Source organism: Peromyscus eremicus, chromosome 5 (genome assembly GCF_949786415.1).
Source record: "Peromyscus eremicus chromosome 5, PerEre_H2_v1, whole genome shotgun sequence".
Classification (NCBI taxonomy): Eukaryota; Metazoa; Chordata; class Mammalia; order Rodentia; family Cricetidae; genus Peromyscus; species Peromyscus eremicus.
This window is the reverse complement of record NC_081420.1, coordinates 13711721-13715745: the sequence shown is the minus strand read 5'-3', so window position 1 is coordinate 13715745 and position 4025 is coordinate 13711721.

The window sequence follows — 4025 nt, the reverse complement described above, 5'->3', positions numbered from 1 at the left end:
CTGTGACCCCATGCTTCAAGGATGGCAACATGAGCCCCAGTGTCCACTGTGGTGGATTCAGCCTCCGAGCAAGGTAGACACCTTCTGAGGCAAAATCCGCTGTTAATACCCTTAAAAATATCCCTTCCACTGTTTCCAGCTTCAGTATTAACAGTGCAAACTGAGCATGCCCACAATACTTTCTATCCATAACTTAGATCTTTTTTAAAAATACATTTATTTATATGTGTGTGTACACCATGTAGGCACTTGTGTAGTGGTTTGGACAACTTAAGGTGTTGGTTTTCTTCTTCCGTCATTTGGATCAGATTGCCCGGCTACAGAGTAGGTGCTGTTACCTGCTAAGCCATCTTGATAGCTGCCCCATTACTTAAATCTTTGGAGCTTTGTTTCCATGACCTCAAGCTGAGCACACTCAAGATATTACTGCTCTCCTTCACTGAACATGCCCAAGATCAGACTCTCCCATCTACCACTGAACAAAATCCCTGTGCTCAAGGAAGGAACTGCCTCCAGAATGATGTTCATGCTTTCCTTACCTGTGATAGATCATAAATTTTCTCTACTCTCTATGCCCCCTCTCTGCTTATCTGAGCTGATACTCACCAACACAAGAGCCCTTGTTGTTCAGTTACACTGTCTCCAAATAGAGTAGTGGCACACAGCAGCTATGATAATGTTGTTATGTGTGTTTGATGAGAAGCTGTGATCTCAGATGCACCTGGATGTGGCTCCTTCATGACAAAAAAAGCCCTTCAGATCAAGTGAGGAAGAGACCATCCACCTAGATGAGGAAGGAGATGAATATATTAGGCAAATGGATAAGTTTGCACAAAGTCTCATGCTACCCAGGACCAAGGTTTTTCACCCTTGGTCAAGAACAGCAAACTTCTCAAACTGAGTGTCCCTCTCTTCTACTTCCTGTGTCTTTCTAACCACCCCCTGACTCTCTCTTATTCTTACTCTCTATGGTTTTATTCTTAATAATCCTCTATTCACTTCCTGTCAACTAGTTGCTTGCTCTGCCTCTTGATGTATGGTTGACTTTATTTAATTCTATTTACAATATTCAAGCAGAAAGCTCTTGGATTAAAGGTGTGTGCTAGGGCTGAGCCATATCACAACTAGAAACAGGTTTTTCTAGTAAATAATGCAATCTCGGGGTTCACAGTGTGCTCAAATATCCTGTAACACTAATATAGTTAATTATAGGAAAAAATTTTATTTAGCCTCCTGTATGAGTTTTCAAAGTTCAGCCTAGGTTTGTTTAGCTCAGATATACTTATAGATAATGTTCCTCAAATATGTCAGAGATCTATTGAATATGGTATTTTAAATATTTAATGGAAAAAGATTAGTATGACAGAGACCCCTAGCTCCTGGCAATGACTTCGACATCTCCAAAAAAACAATGACTGGGAACCATGATGACTCCACCTGGATTGTGGTATGCTAACCACTGGGAAAGACTGCCCTAGTGCTGCACCTGCTGCCAGGATCTGGCTCAAACTGTGGACAATGAGGACACTGGAGAGTTGATTGCCCTATTTTGCCTATACAAAGTAAGGTCAGCATCCCTACCCGCCCCACCCTGGCATGTTCCTCCTCCACAGGAAAGACTCTCTCACCTTCTGGGTCTGGAGGCTGAAGACTGATGCTGTCCTGATACCTCTGCCTTCAACACTTTGGAGACCACAGGAGCCTGTGATGACCATCTGGATAATGGACTAGTCTCTGTCATTTTAATTGATACACAGGCCATTTGGATTATACTTCCTGCTATAATTTATCCTTCTCAGATCTCTGATGATATTGACTGCTAGCTTTGTCAGCTTAGCAGCAGCAGACAACCAGATCCTTCCTCAAGGCTGCAGCTTCCTTTTTTACCAAAAGCAACAGGGATCCAGCCCTTATTGCTTTCTCCCAGGGTCCATAGAAGAATCTAACAACCAGCTGAGAATCTAAACATAGGGATATCGAATGAATCTAAGCACACCAAGCTCTTTAGTCCATTCACTTTATTCTTCTAAATCAGTTCTACAAATGCTGTGGGGGGACTGGTATATATACATTTATAAGCAGTAATACTTTGGCAAAGCAATGTAAGGCTTGAAGTTTTCAGGGTCCCAGAGAGAGGTGGTAAGATCCCCACAAAAGCAATAACTGTCAGCTTCAAATAACAACCCAAAGGGGGAGTGACTAAAAGGGAGTACTCTGGTAGGGTCAACTAAAGGCTAAGATCAGTTAGGCAACTAGGGAATTCTAAAAAGGAATTTGTGTGCTCAAACTATAATCTAGAAGTGTTTAGGTAAAATGTTAGGAGTTTATAATGTCAGTATAAGTCATTAGTAAAGCAAAACTGTTGTTCTTAGAAGGCACATTCCCTCCCCCACCCCCATAGGACAGGGGACATATGCTTGGTTGCTAGGCAACCTGCATCATAGTGTGTAGCATTTGGTTAGTAAAAGCACTTTCTCTCTGAGTAATTGCTAAGGAGGGAATCTAGGAATAGCACCTGACTGAGATAAAGGAGGGAGGAGTAAAGCTTATTTCACAAGAAACGAAGCTTGGCACCTATCATTTGCTTGGCCTTGTCCATAGTCTCCTTGGGTCAGTGGGAATATTTACCTTATCTCAGTAACCAGCAGATGGCCAAAACATCATCCCAGAATTGTAAGCAGCAAGTCTCTTAAATTAGGGCCTTGTGTAGATAAACTGAGATGAAGGTAAGGAGTTGAGGATTTAATTGTTAGTGGTTATTTTTCTCTATCTGTGGGTGAGATGAACTAATGTTTATCTATGTGCAGTTTGTCCTTGGATAAAAAGTATCTTTGTTGAAATACTTTTGTCTGGAGAATGGCCCTTGCTGTGGGATGTTCTGTATGGCAAATGTGTTGCTAATTAGTCAATAAATAAAACACTGATTGGCCATTGGCTAGGCAGGAAGTGTAGGCGGGACAAGGAGGAGAATAAAGCTGGGAAGTGGAAGGCTGAGTCAGAGAGACACTGCCAGCCGCCACGATGACAAACAGTATGTGAAGATGCCGGTAAGCCACGAGCCATGTGGCAAGGCATAGATTAATGGAAATGGATTAATTTAAGCTGTAAGTACAGTTAGCAAGAAGCCTGCCATGGCCACACAGTTTGTAAGCAATATAAGTCTCTGTGTTTGCTTGGTTGGGTCTGAGTGGCTGTGGGACTGGCAGGTGAGAGAGATTTGTCCTGACTGTGGGCCAGGCAGGAAAACTCAAGCTACAGGCCCTAGCCAGATGTATGCTAACAAAGAATAAACACAGCTGGGGAAAGTTACTCCAAATGTGTAGGGGAAGTTTTACCCAATAAATGATCAATCACACTATTATAAGTTCTTGAGGGAAGAGTTGAATGGGGAAACTACAATAGCACACAAGAAATTCACTGCAGGATACAGCTAACACATTCAAAAGCCAATATCACCAGGATTCCTTGAGTCTTGACTTCCTCTGGAAAAGTCTGTAACTTTTTCCAGGTAATAGCTTTGCCAATATCAGCTGAATTCCTACCTTATATTTTTGTGACTCACAGCACTTGTTAGCTCATTTTATATGTAAAAATCAAGCCTTGCTTTTTCTTGAGACACTAGTTATCCTAGTGTCTCAAAGAGAGACAGTTTTGCTTTGCTAGCAGTCTTCATATTAAAGATTTCAGAGGTAGCTTTCCACTAAAGGAACTGTTCTCAGTAATAACTACTTGTGTCTCTGATAAATGATTAGATGGAAAGAAAAAGGGTTAAATTCTATGCAAGTTTTGAAGATCTAAGAAAATATTTTAAGATATATAAAGGTCTGAGGATGTGAAAGCTTAAGTAAGTCCTGAGGGTCTCAGAAAATGATTTTAGATTTATAAATGCAAGTTGTAAGGGTATGAATAAGTGATTTAAGATATGTGAAAAAAGGAAAATATTTCAGATTTCTTCCCCCCTGCTATGGATCTGGTAGAGCACTGACTATTTACTGTTCAGTCATGAGCTCAAGATTTTAAATTTC